Source organism: Giraffa tippelskirchi, chromosome 3 (genome assembly GCF_054371585.1).
Source record: "Giraffa tippelskirchi isolate mGirTip1 chromosome 3, T2T-mGirTip1v1.2.pri, whole genome shotgun sequence".
In the NCBI taxonomy this organism is placed as follows: Eukaryota; Metazoa; Chordata; class Mammalia; order Artiodactyla; family Giraffidae; genus Giraffa; species Giraffa tippelskirchi.
The window spans coordinates 78,105,970-78,119,955 of NC_137277.1; the positions used below are offsets into that span (position 1 = coordinate 78,105,970).

The following is a 13,986-nucleotide window of genomic DNA, read 5'->3' on the forward strand; positions in this document are numbered from 1 at the left end:
AGACACATAGAATAAATGGATTAGAATAGGGAGCCAGAAATAAACCCATATGTATATGGTCATTTAATATGCAAAACAGGAGCCATGGGGAAAGGACAGTCTGTTCAAAATGGTGATGGGAAAACTGGACAGTCCCATGCAAAAGAACGCAACTGGACCACTATCTTGCACTAAATACAAAAATCAACTCAAAATGGATTAAGGACTTAACAGAAGACCTTGAACCATAAAAAGCCCAGAAGAAAACATAGGCAGGAAGCTCCTTGACATGGACCACCAAAAGCAAAAACAAACAAGTGGATTTACATCAAAAGCAAAAGGAAACAAGTAGGACTACATCAAACCGACAGGGATTTCTGCACAAAGAAACCATCAACAAAATAAAAAGGCAACCTAGTGAATGGGATAAAATATTTGCCAATCACATATCTGACAAAAGGTTCATATCCAAAATATATTTTAAAACACATATGATTCAACAGCCACAATAAAAATGATTTAAATATGGGCAAAGGATCTAAATAAACATTTTCCCAAAGAAGTCATATACATGGCAAACAGATATATATGAAAAAGTGCACATCGTCACCAATCATCAGAGAAATGCAATTCAAAACTACAATAAGCTATCACCACACACCTGGTAGAACATCTACTGTCAATAAAACAAGGGATAACAATTGTTGGCATGGACATAAAGAAAGAGGAAGACTTATGCACCACTGACGGCAAAGCAAATTGGTATAGCAACTATAGAAAACAGTATGGCAGTCCCTCAAAAATGTAAAAACAGAACTACCATGTGATCCAGCATTTCCACTTCCGGATATTTCTCTGAAGGAAATGAAAATACTAACTCAGAAAGATATATGCACCACCATGTACACTGCAGCATTATTTACAGTAACCAAGATATGGAAGCACCCTAAATGTCCACTGATGGGTAAGTATATAAAGAAAACATGGTATATAAATATAATGGACTATCACTCACTCAGCCATAGACAAGAATGAAATCTTGCAATGGAGGGAACTTGAAGGTGTTAAGTCAAGTGAAATAAGTCAGACACAGAATGACAAACACTGAATGATCTCACAGGTGAAATTAAAAGAACAAAAATGATACAGAGAACAGATTGGTTGTTACTGGAGGGAGAAGGGATGGAGAGCGGGCTAAATGGCTGAAAGTGGTCAATAAATTCAAACTTTCAGTTACATTTAATGCATAGCATGTTGACTATAGTCATACTGTATTTTATATTTAAAAGTTGCTGAGACAGTAAATCTTAAAAGTTAGCATCAGAAGGAAAAAAATTTAAGTACGTGTAGTTACAGATGTTAACTAGACTTACTGTAGTCATCATTTCATATATACATAAATCAAATCACTGTTATACATGCAAAACTAGTATGTTAACCCTCAATTATATCACACTAAAATTTTTTTTCAAAATGTCAACAAAACAGAAACAGAAGATTGTAGAACTCTAATCAGACTTAAACTGAAGGAAGCAGGGAAAACCACTAGACCATTTAGGTATGACCTAAATCAAATCCCTTAGGATATATAGTGGAAGTGAGAAATAGATGTAAGGAACTAGATCTGATAGACAGAGTACCTGATGAACTATGGACGGAGGTTCATGACATAGTACAGGAGACAGGGATCAAGACCACCCCCAAGAAAAAGAAATGCAAAAAAGCAAAATGGCTTTCTAAGGAGGCCTTACAAATAGCCATGAAACAAAGAGAAGCGAAAAGCAAAGGAGAAAAGGAAAGATATTCCCATCTGAATGCAGAGTTCCAAAGAATAGCAAGGAGAGATAAGAAAGCCTTCCTCAGTGATCAGTACAAAGAAATAGAGGAAAACAACAGAATGGGAAAGACTAGAGATCTCTTCAAGAAAATCAGAAATACCAAGGGAACATTTCATGCAAAGATAGGCTCAATAAAGGACAGAAATGGTATGGACCTAACAGAAGCAGAAGATATTAAGAAAAGGTGGCAAGAATACACAGAAAAACTATACAAAAAAATCATGATGGTGTGATCACTCACCTAGAGCCATACATCCTGGAATGTGAACTCAAGTAGGCCTCAGGAAGCATCACTACAAAAAAATGCTAGTGAAGTGATGGAACTTCAGCTATTTCAAATCCTAAAAGATGATGCTGTGAAAGTGCTGCACTCAATATGCCAGCAAATCTGGAAAACTCAGCAGTGGCCACAGGATTGAAAAAGGTCAGTTTTCATTCCAATCCCAAAGAAAGGCAATGCCAAAGAATGCTCAAACTACTGCACAACTGCACTCATGTCACACGCTAGTAAAGTAATGCTCAAAATTCTCCAAGCCAGGCTTCAGCAGTATGTGAACCGTGAACTACGAAATGTTCAAGCTGGTTTTAGAAAAGGCAGAGGAACCAGAGATCAAATTGCCAACTTTCTCTGGATCACTGAAAAAGCAAGAGAGTTCCAGAAAAACATCTATTTCTGCTTTATTGACTATGCCAAAGCCTTTGACTGTGTGGATCACAACAAACTGTGAAAAATTCTTAAAGAGATGGAAATACCAGACCACCTGACCTGCCTCATGATCTGGGAGTGACAGTTAGAACTGGACATGACTGAACAAGACTGGTTTCAAATAGGAAAAGGAGTACGTCAAGGCGGTATATTGTCACCCTGCTTATTTAACTTATATGCAGAGTCCATCATGAGAAACGCTGGGCTGGAAGAAGCACAAGCTGGAATCAAGATTGCTGGGAGAAATATCAATAACCTCAGATATGCAGATGACACCACCCTTATGGCAGAAAGTGAAGAAGAACTAAAGAGCCTCGTGATGAAAGTGAAAGAGGAGAGTGAAAAAGTTGGCTTAAAGCTCAACATTGAGAAAACTAAGACCATGGCATCCGGTCCCATCACTTCATGGCAAACAGATGGGGAAACAGTGGCTGACTTTATTTTTGGGGGCTCCAAAATCACTGCAGATGGTGACTGCAGCCATGAAATTAAAAGACACTTACTCCTTGGAAGGAATGTTATGACCAACCTAGACAGCTTATTAAAAAGCAGAGGTTACTTTGCCAACAAAGGTCCGTCTAGTCAAGGCTATGTTTTTTTCCAGTGGTCATGTATGGATGTGAGAGTTGGACCATAAAGAAAGATACGCACCGAAGAATTGATGTTTTTGAACTGTGGTGTTGGAGAAGACTCTTGAGTGTCCCTTGGACTGCAAGGAGATCCAACCAGGCCATCCTAAAGAAAATCAGTCCTGAATATTCATTGGAAGGACTGATGGTGAAGCTGAAACTCCAATACTTTGGCCACCTGATGGGAAGAGCTGACTCATTTGAAAGGACTCTGATGATGGGAAAGATTGAATGTGGGAGGAGAAGGGGATGATAGAGGATGAGATGGTTGGATGGCATCACCGACTCAATGGACACGAGTTTGGGTAAACTCCAAGAGTTGGTGATGGACAAGGAGGCCTGGCATGCTGCAGTCGATGGGGTGGCAAAGATTTGGACACGACTGAGCGACTGACATCCTGGAATGTGAAGTCAAGTGGGCCTTAGAAAGCATCACAATGAACAAAGCTAGTGGAGGTGATGGAATTACAGTTGAGCTATTTCAAATCCTCAAAGGTGATGCTGTGAAAGTGCTGCACTCGATATGCCAGCAAATTTGGAAACTCAGCAGTGGCCACAGGACTGAAAGAGGTCAGTTTTCATTCCAATCCCAAAGAAAGGCAATGCCAAAGAATGCTCAAACTACCGCACAATTGCACTCATCTCACATGCTAGTAAAGTAATGCTCAAAATTCTCCAAGCCAGGCTTCAGCAATACGTGAACTGTGAACTTCCAGATGTGCAAGCTGGTTTTACAAAAGGCAGAGGAACCAGAGATCAAGTTGCCAATATCCGCTGGATCATCGAAAAAGCAAGAGAGTTCCAGAAAAACATCTATTTCTGCTTTATTGACTATGCCAAAGCCTTTGACTGTGTGGATCACAATAAACTGTGGAAAATTCTGAAAGAGATGGGAATACCAGACCATCTGACCCGTCTCTTGAGAAACCTGTATGCAGGTCAGGAAGCAACAGTTAGAACTGGACATGGAACAACAGACTGGTTCCAAATAGGAAAAGGAGTACGTCAAGGCTGTATATTGTCACCCTGCTTATTTAACTTATATGCAGAGTACATCATGAGAAACGCTGGGCTGGAAGAAACACAAGCTGGAATCAAGATTGCCGGGAGAAATATCAATAACCTCAGATATGCAGATGACACCACCCTTATGGCAGAAAGTGAAGAAGAACTAAAGAACCTCTTGATGAAAGTGAAAGAGGAGAGTGAAAAAGTTGGCTTAAAGCTCAACATTCAGAAAACTAAGACCATGGCATCCGGTCCCATCACTTCATGGGAAATAGATGGGGAAACAGTGGAAACAGTGTCAGACTTTATTTTTTGGGGCTCCAAAATCACTGCTGATGGTGATTGCAGCCATGAAATTAAAAGACACTTACTCCTTGGAAGGAAGGTTACAGCCAACCTAGATAGCATATTTAAAAGCAGAGACATTACTTTGCCAACAAAAGTCCGTCTAGTCAAGGCTATGGTTTTTCCAGTGGTCATGTATGGATGTGAGAGTTGGACGGTGAAGAAAGCTGAGCGCCGCAGAATTGATGCTTTTGAATCGTGGTGTTGGAGAAGACTTTTTAGAGTCCCTTGGATTGCAAGGAGATCCAATCAATCCATCCTAAAAGAGATCAATCCTGGGTGTTCATTGGAAGGACTGATGTTGAAGCTGAAACTCCAATACTTTGGCCACCTCATGCGAAGAGTTGACTCATTGGAAAAGACCCTGATGCTGGGAAGGATTGGGGCAGGGGGAGAAGGGGACGACAGAGGATGAGATGGTTGGATGGCATCACCGACTCAATGGACATAGGTTTGGGTAGACTCCGGGAGTTGGTGATGGACAGAGAGGCCTGGCATGCTGCAATTCATGGGGTCGCAAAGAGTCGGACACGACTGAGCTACTGAACTGAACTGAACTGAGCGACTGAACTGAACCGATTTACATTATGGTAGCAAGTATATAACCAAAAAGAGGGCAACAGATGTTAAGATGGTTGGATCTCATCAGGGACTCAATGGATATGAATTTGGGCGAACTCTGGGAGACAGTGAAGGACAAGGAATCTTGATGTGCTGCAATCCATGGTCACAAAGAGTTAGATACGACTAAGTGACTGAACAGTTACAAAATATAACACTCAAAAATAAGCAAAAGTTATGGCTCAGTGGTAGAGAATCTGCCTGCAATGCAGGAGACCTGGGTTTGATCCCTGGGTGGGGAAGACTCCCTGGAGAAGGGAATGGCTGTATTTTTGCCTGGAGAATCCCATGGACAGAGGAGCCTGACAGGCTACAGTACACAGGGACGCAAAGACTGAAGCGACTGAGCATGCATATTGTTTTTAGGAATATACAGAGAACATTTTTAAGGTATTAAGGGAATAATTTTTTGAAATCTCAGAGTAAGGGGAAACTTTTTCCCTTGCATTATGTGTATGAATACTCAATTACAGTATACTTAAAGAAGCAAAATAGAAGAGTATACTTTTTCTGCAGAAACAGATGACTAGGAAAGCAGAGTTACAGCAATGTTAGAATAGGAAACTACAAACAAAACCTAGCTGAACTACATTCAGCTGCAATAATTTATTTAAAAAGTGATATTAAGAGAGAATTTGGGCTTTTAAGTCACTCTAAAAGCCTTTAAAACATACAGTATGCTAAAACTTGTCTTTCATCTCATAATTATATAACACTTCCCCCTCCCAGACTTTAAAAAAAAAAGTGTGGCCTACATAATGTTCCAATGACAAAACTTGTTAAGTCTACCCATAAATGAACTGTTTTTTTAAGTCAAATCTCAGAATTAAATGGTTTTACATCTAGGAATTCCTGGTAAGATCTTTTCACTTAATGGGTCAAACAGTTCTACTCTCAAATTTATTTGGTATTTTAAATCATGGTTAACCATGACTATCATTTCAAATAAGAGGTTTGGCTAGCCATGAGGCATATACTAACATCTTAACCAGAGAAGCAAAAAAGCATGATACTGTTACTATAAAACTTGCCTACACTTTTTGTTACAGTCCATCTTATATACTAAGATTTAATTTGTATATTCATGCACATACATAAATATACACACATGTATATTTGCTATAAATTTGAAATTTATGTGACTTAAAATATATGATCTTTAATTTCAAAGGTTGCAGTTAACATTTAAAGAAGTACAGATTACCTAGGAAGTTCTGAATAAAGTTTTAATAAAAACAATGAAAGATTTCATAAATGAGAGATTTCTGACTGGCTGCGTGCGTGTGTGCTAAGTTGCTTCAGTCGTGTCCGACTCTTTGTGATTCTACGGACTGTAGGTCGCCAGGCTCCTCTGTCCATGGGCTTCTCTGGGCAAGAATACTGGAGTGGGTGGTCATGCCCTCTTCCAGGGGATCTTCCCGGCCCAGGGATGGAACCCGAAACTCCTGTGTCTCCTGCATTGGCAGGCGGGTTCTTTACCACTAGTGCCACCTGCAAAGTCTTTCTGACTGGTTAGTAAAATTCAAATGAACACATTTAAAGCACAACTTCCTAGGTAACTAGTTATCAATTTTATGTTTATAATAACCACAGAAATTATACAAAATGTTACATGGTCAACAGACTCAAGTTGGACATGAATTTCAATCAATATCAAATGTAAGTTCAGTGACAGTTTATTGACAGATACAACAGGTCCAATTCTAGTACTGCCACAGATTTAATTAAACGTAACCAGACTGATCAACACAAAAGAAGGTATAGGCAGTCCAGTCAAGGTAATGTTATCTACCTGAAGTGATGATGAAACAAATTTCATACACAAACATTTAAATTAATGGCTTAGTAAACACAAATCTATCCCAATTAACCCCTTTGATATTCAGCTTTACCCCCATCTCTTTCTCTTTTCTCAACTTTTGGAGGGCATTTCCCCAAGATTATCAAACAATGGCTGAAAGATTCAACATCCACCTCAGAGAAAATACACATCCACAGAGGTGCCTCTTTGTTATCTTCAGACAGACTAGATAGAGAAAGTACCAGACACAAAAATTCCCTATGAGAGCCCACAGGCGTCTTTTCACAGAATTTAACTGAAGAAGTTACTTAGGTTTATTCTGTGTCGTCTTAAATAAAATCAGTTTACAACAGATCGCCAAAACAATCTTATAGAGTATATAATCTACATCTGCTATCCTTAAAAACTTGTCCTTCTGTTTCTATGAAAACGTCTAAAGTATTAGCCTCAAATTATTACTCACAATTTTTGACTAAATCTCACAAAGAATTTGAGTTTGCTATGTCAGTTTTTCGGAGAAGGCAATGGCACCCCACTCCAGTACTCTTGCCTGGAAAATCCCATGGACGGAGGAGCCTGGTAGGCTACAGTCCATGGGGTCACTAAGAGTCGGACACGACTGAGCGACTTCACTTTCACTTTTCCCTTTCATGCACTGGAGAAAGAAATGGCAACCCACTCCAGTATTCTTGCCTGGAGAATCCTAGGGACGGCAGAGCCTGGTGAGCTGCCGTCTATGGGGTCGCACAGAGTCGGACACGACTGAAGCGACTTAGCATAGCATAGCATAGCATAGCATAGCATAGCATGTCAGTTTTTTCTGCCGTTTTAATTAAAACTATTCATTATACCAACACACTTGACCCTATATCAAAAGTCTCTTCGGTTCTATCAGTTTATTAACTACTCTGTTGATACTCTACATAAAATAAAACTTTCTGGTATTATTCAAATTTTAACAGTTTTGAATATTAAAAATAATTTTTATACATTTTACATAAAATTTGACTACAAGTTAAGTACAACTTTCCTTAATCCATTTCCCGCTCTATTGAAATATCTTAGAGTTTTAAAAATAAAGAAGAGCTGTACACTGACTTTAGAGTTATTTATAGAAGACAAATTGTAAACTTGATTTTTTCTTTTTTTTCTCTTTATTAATAAGCCTAACAGATTGTCACTAAAGTAATTCTTTACTGGTAACTTATGTAGATGTGACTCTGGAAGATTATAACAGGCAATAATATGATTCAAATCCAGAATTAATTTAATATGATAGCCCTATATTTCTATCATTTCTGAGATAAGTTCAGTAACATGTGTCTGTCACTTAAAACCAGAAAAAACTGACTAGTGGCATTTAACAACTATGATTAAAGGTACCTCTTAGATAACTGTTATAAAAGAATATCTTTAAATGCATACACTCCAGGCAATTATATCTGTTTTCACAATAAATACTGAAGGAAACTATTGAAGTTGTCTTGCCCAACAAGGCTGAACACAATTTAACATCAACTATCAGGGGCAAAAATTGGGAACATCCTCCGTGACGAAGATCAACACAATGATACCATGCAAATTGTACTTATTTGTAAATAAAATACTAACAAAAATGAAAACATTTTCCAAAAGTAAACTTACTACACTATTTTATATACTATTAAGAGTAAGGTTTCTGGTCTACTTAGGAGTTGTTATTTAGTCGCTCAATCATGTTCAACTCTTTGAGGCCCCATGGACTACAGCACACAAGGCCTTCCTGTCCTTCACCATCTCCCACAGCTTGCTCAAACTCATATCCATTGAATCAGTGACGCCATCCGACCATCTCATCCTCTGTCATCCCTTTCTCCTCCTGCCTTCAGTCTTTCCCAGCATCAGGGTCTTTTCCAATGAGTCGGCTCTTTGCGTTAGGTAGCCAAAGTATTGGAGCTTCAGCTTCATCATCAGTCCTTTCAATGAATATTCAGGACTGATTTCCTTTAGGATTGACTGATTTGATCTCCTTGCGGTTCAAGGGACTCTCAAGAGTCTTCTCCAACACCACAGTTCGAAAGCATCAATTCTTCGGTCCTCAGCCTTCTTTATGGTCTAACTCTCACGTTTACTTTGGAGAATATGTAGCATATTGAGCAAAGTGGTCTGATCTCTATCGACTAATGCCTAGACCCACCCTAAAGCCAAAACTGCACCTTAAAATACTGCTGATTCTAAAAATTACTTCATGTTTTTAACTCTCTGAATACTTTCAACTTTGGTCCCAGCACCCATCCATGTGAGACTAAAGCCACAAAAAATGAAAATGCTGGACTCTAATAAAAATTTTTATTAGCAATTTTAAAAAATTGGCTATCCTGTCAATGGAATCATGAGAATTATTTTGCTATTCTTCTGCTTTTACTAGTGGAGCTGATATAAAATAATATGATAACATACATCAGAAAGACCTACTTTTGAAATTACTCCATTTGAATTAGTACAATTTAAGCAAATTACCCTAAGTAAAAATAAATAAATAGACACCTTTAGGTGGTGGGCATACAAGAAGTTACTACAGAATTTTTAGCTTTGCTATACATTTAAACATTTTCGTAACATAATGCTGAGAAAAACTGGATATTAACACTGACTCATATCTACACAGTAGCATATCACAATTACAATTTTATAATATTTTATACACAATAATATTGTGTGTGTATATCTGATGTGAAGTCTGAAAATAAACTGAGGGGAAAAAAATCAAAGTATAATTTATAGTTCTATAACTCTATTTTATTGGAGCTTTACCTAATCTCGTTATTGCCTGTTCATTTCATAACTGAAACTCAGTTTCTAAAATACTTCATTAAATGTTCCTTCCTTATTGAAAACTTCTCTGCATTATTTTTCATACAAGCTGAATGACTGTAGGATGGTAGGATAGAAGGATGCAGTCTCTCACTCTTCCCGGATCAACTGTTAACATAAGCCATTATTTATTCACTTTAAGAGTCGATCTTTTATACACTGTCAACCATTTTCTAAGAACAAGTCAGTCAAAAGACTACTCTTGAGAGAAGAAAGATGAATATATTAATAAATATATATTTTTAAATAATCCTTTGGTGACTCACTGCTAAAGTCCCCATATCAACTTCTGGCTCATGATGGAGGACTGAACATACATCTTTCTCTCTTCCCCTTTCTAACCTCTTACAACAAGAGGGTAAAAGGGTAGGGAGTGACTAATCAGATGGATGATAAACAGGAGTGCTGGGAGAGGTTACAGGTATGACAAATTATCTATAAAGGACAGGATTTTCAATTGCTCTATATCACTCATGACAGTGAGGGGCAGCAAGGAATAAAAAGGATGTCCTTAAATTAAGGATGATAATAGTAATCATAAAATGATGACAGCTAACATTTACTGAGCAGTAACTTAAGTGATAGGCACTATTTTTAAGTATGTTCTATGTGTTAGTTCAGGGCTTCCCTGGCGGCAGTAGAGATTCCGCCTGCCAGTGTAGGAAATGCAGGTTTCATCCTGGGGTCAGAAAGATCCCCTGGAGAAGCAAACGGCAAGCCACTCCACTATTCTTGCCTGGGAAATCCCATGGACGGAGGAGCCTGCCGGGCTACAGTCCACGGGATCGCAGAAGAGTTGAACACAACTTAGAGACTAAACAACAACAATATGTACTGGTTTATTTAATTCTCACACCTATAATCATGATTGTATTATTATTTTCATTTTAAAAAGGAAACTGAGACACAAAAACTTAACAGAACTAAAGTCACACATCTAGTAACAGATCTTACCAAGAGAGAGTCCGTGCTCTTAATCCCTTTGCTACAATGGATGTCTCTGATTTTTATGCCCACAATTACCCAGAGGTTATCCGAGTGGAGCTGTTTAGCTACCATTGAGTCGAGTAGTGTAAGGAATGCCCACACTAGTCACGGGGCCAAAGTCCTCTGTCATCTTTCTGATGCCACACAGCATCTGGTGATTCCCTGAGTAGCAGATTTAGCATCAAATGAAAAGGCAAAACATTATATTATTAGTTACCAATACCATTGGTAATGGATATTCTGTGGCTATACTGTTTGAGAAATCAGGAGACAAAGATAGAGGATGTACTATATATCATAAACATAAATTTTAGAAATTAAGACAAATGATTTAAATTTCTTAATTCTAGCAATTAAGACTGATGATTCTCATTTATTCATGGATTCTATATTTGAATTCACCTACTACCCAAAATCAATACTAGCTGTGCTTCTGCAGTCAATCAAGGCATGTGCAGTAGCAAAAAAATTGTTTCAGCTAAGACAAAACAAGACAACACCCTACCTTCCTGTTTCAGCTCTCATACTGTAAACAAGTGCTCTTTTCATGGTCTATTTAGCACCTATTTTTCCCATTTTTTGCGCTTTCCAGGGGTCACTTGCTGTTTGAAATGGCCCCCAAACACAGTACCAAAGTCTATCTAGTGTCTACCCCTAAATGCAAGAAGGCTCTGAAATGCCCTAAGAAAATATATGTGTTATATACGCTCACTTCAGGCATGAGTTGCAGGGCTACTGGCCATGGGTTCAAGGTTAATGGATTAATGCTATAGATAAGGTTATCTTTAAATAAAAATACAAAGTCATGCATTCATCTGTTGATGAAAATGTAAACAGAGGTTCGCAGGAACCTAACATTGTATTTCCTTTAGGAACAGTGATTCACTATTCACTAATTCAGTGTTTGTAGCAATGCTAAAGAATGTAACCACTGCAAATACTGAAAACTGACTGAATTTCTTTTTCAAACCATCTGATAAATCTTCCTGAAATGGATGGAACTAGTAAACTTAGTCTTATTTTAAAGACAGTCTTAATGAAAAGGTTAAATTTCACAACCATCATGTAACTATTAAATATTCATTTCTTAAAAAAGCAGTCGGTAATTCCTAGATTTACAGTATATTTACACCATAACAAAAGTTAATCATAGGACATCACACAGAACATTCTCACTTAAATTCTAATATCATTAACAACATCTTACTGTGCCATACAATTTCCAAAATGATACACACACTATTATTTTATTTTTACAAAACTGGTGAGTGAGACAGGGTAGCTTTTACTCTTAAAAAAAGAACTGATCAAAAGAGAAAAACTAGTGATTTCACGCATACGGAAGACCAAGGTCATGGATTCTCAGGACTGTTACTCTGAACCTGCAGATATACTTAGAAATCATTTAGGTTAAAAAAACAAAATCCAAAAACATTTCCCAACCTACATATGAACCTTGAAAAAAAAATAAAGTATAAACTAACAGAAGCAGATAATTAGTCTACAAGAAGAAACCCATAGCCTCAAACACTACTAAATTTAAAACAAAACATGACTGAATTACTTTATTTGGTTCAATGAGCACAGATATAGTAGAAATAGCACATCTAAAAAGAAAAACTGTAACTAGGGGGTGGTTGGGGTTTACAATTATGTGAATAATTAACTTTAAGAACTTGAATAAGGACAGAAAAATGTACTTTAAATGAATAAATAATTTCAAGAAGGAGAACAACACTCCACTGGGATTAATATCCTGTTTGCCAATAAACACCACAATCTTAACTAATTTCATGTTTTTTTAATTCCAACTACGTTATTATATGTGTAAGTCCACAGAGTGGTATACTGCTGTAGCAATTATCTACTCCATATTGTTGTACCCACTAAACCACCTTTCCTGAAATAATTACTGCTTTTTATGCATAGAAGTCTATAAAATTATTGACACAGAGTATATGATAAACCTTTCATTAGTTTCAAATGCTTATACATTAAAATACTGAAACATCCCCAAATAAAATATTATGAAACAGGAAGGATAAAATTCTCTTTTTCTTTTCCACATTTTATCATTCTCTGAATCTAAAATTTTAATTAGGATTGTAATCTACCCTGTCAGCTACAACCATATCACTAGATTTTACACACATATCAAAGGATTCCTGATATGTTAAGGATACCTGGATATTTTAAGATGAGTATGTTAAGAATTCCTGGATATGTTAAGATGAATTTAAAGCTTTCTACTTCCTATGACTACCTAATATTGTTTTCTTGTGCATTATTTACTTCTAACTATTCACCTTCTGTTAACTTTATACGAAAACTAGTTTTAGCATTTCTCTGAATCTACAGTTAAGGCTTTTATTTGTTCTTAGATACCAGAACCAAAGAGAATTCAGTAACATTTGCTCAGCAGATGGAAAGGTGGTAGTGGCAATGTTGAAAGATTTATGAAATAAGGAGCAAGACAACAATAATCTGGTTTTAGCACATTAGTATTTACAATCATAATCTTATCAACTGTTATGGGTTGAACTGTGCCCCCACTCCCTATATGTTGAAGTCCTAACCTACAGTAGTACAGAATGTGACCATAATTAGAAACAGACAACCCTCAGAATGGGAGAAAATAACAGCAAATGAAACAACGGACAAAGGATTAATTTCCAACATATACAAGCAGCTCATATAACTCAATACCAGAAAAACAAATGATCCAGTCAAAAAGTGGGAAAAAGACCTAAACAGACATTTCTCCATTGCTCAACACTGCTCATTATTAGAGAAATGCAAATCAAAACTACAACAAGATATCACCTCACACCAGTCAGAATGAAAGTGACGTTGCTCAGTCGTGTTCGACTCTTTGCGACCCCATGGACTGTAGCCTACCAGGCTCTTCCGTCCATGGAATTTTCCAGGCAAGAATACTGGAGAGGGTTGCCATTTCCTTCTCCAGGGGATTTTCCTGACCCAGGGATCAAACCCAGGTCTCCGGCATTGCAGGCAGATGCTTTACCATCTGAGCCACCAGGGAATCTCCAGTCAGAATGGGCATCATCAAAAAGTCTACAACAATAAATGCTGGAGAGGGTGTGGAGAAAAGGGAATGCTCTTGCACTGTTGGTGGGAATGTAAACTGATACAGCCATGAATGTAAACTGATACAGCCACTCTGGAAGACGGTATGGAGGTTCTTTAAAAAACTAGGAA

General features: G+C 37.6%; 1 protein-coding gene across 9 annotated transcripts in view; it reads right to left on the minus strand.

Moving 5' to 3' along the window:
- Positions 1-13,986, minus strand: part of UBE2E3 (ubiquitin conjugating enzyme E2 E3) — a 109,900-nt gene that overhangs the window by 57,642 nt on the left and 38,272 nt on the right. The gene's annotated exons all lie outside the window — the stretch shown is intronic.